We start from the raw sequence: 1,193 nt of genomic DNA on the forward strand, positions 1-1,193 counted from the left end.
TGTTTTTATATATGCACATTAGGATATAACTAACATATATTTATATATTTCTATTTATTGAGAACTAAAAGAACACACATTTTCGTGACGTGTATGCATTTTTACTGAAAAAAAATGTTAGCAACCTCAGATAAAACTGAAATAATGTTGGACACGGCTTAAGAATTATATCTTTCAACGCGCACGGAAAAAGAAATAGTGCTTTCTCATTAACGTATTATATCGCGGGTCGTGCGAAGTACAAAGAAAGGATAAAACTAGGTCAAGCTCAGAGGCAGGTCATAGAGTTCGGTCAGACCGGATGGTACCATCGCTGAACAATGCACAGATGCAAAAGGATGCGCAAGCAAAACTAGGTATTGAACAAATACCTGTTTCCCCAAGTCAACCTGGACGTGCAGTCATTTTCCCGACAGATAACGTCAATGTTACAGCTATTAAACAGCGACGTCACGCGCGCTCATAGACATCGTGGCAGCATGGACACAATGGTCGAATGTCGATTGAATAAACACAAGACAAGCGACATTCAAGACCTGAAATATAAAGCTAACATAAACTATATTTGGTCAGATCCCGCGAAAAAGGTTTGGATCATTCCATCGCTCCAGCAATTCAATCTTTATTGTTTCATGTTACTTCAGTTGCAGTATCCAAAAATCAAGGGGTGCCTTCCCAGGGGCTACCACTTAGTCTCTATATGAAATACATAGACATTCGAATGTTCCATGCAAGTTCTTCTTTATCTCTCAAACACTTAGATAGTAAGGAAGTTGAGGGCATCGTTTCCTTCTCCCAAAACACTATTTCAAAAAGTTATAGTATACTTCAATTCTTTGGTTCTGTGTCTTACAGAATTCCAGGACAAGAATACATCTAGTCTGGTGGAATATCCATCTTCGTGCTGTTACTTAGGGTTTTATCACTTGGATAAAGTGCACTTTTTCTCGTAAAAGCCAGTGTGGTTTAGGATACTGAGGATATCTTATTAAGGTTGCTAATACTATGTCGTTTTGAATATTTGGTCACTGTTTTGTAGAGGAAAGTATTCTCATGCCTTATATTCATGACAAACCTCTGCACAGAGAAAGTTTAGACAATCGAGGATAGTGTATGGTAATCATTTGTCTTTTTCCAGCAGGCATTTAAGCTCTCTCCAATAGGCATTCAGGTATATATATATATATATATAT

The sequence above is a fragment of the Euprymna scolopes genome, chromosome 24 (assembly GCF_053919585.1).
Source record: "Euprymna scolopes isolate OS-2025 chromosome 24, ASM5391958v1, whole genome shotgun sequence".
In the NCBI taxonomy this organism is placed as follows: Eukaryota; Metazoa; Mollusca; class Cephalopoda; order Sepiida; family Sepiolidae; genus Euprymna; species Euprymna scolopes.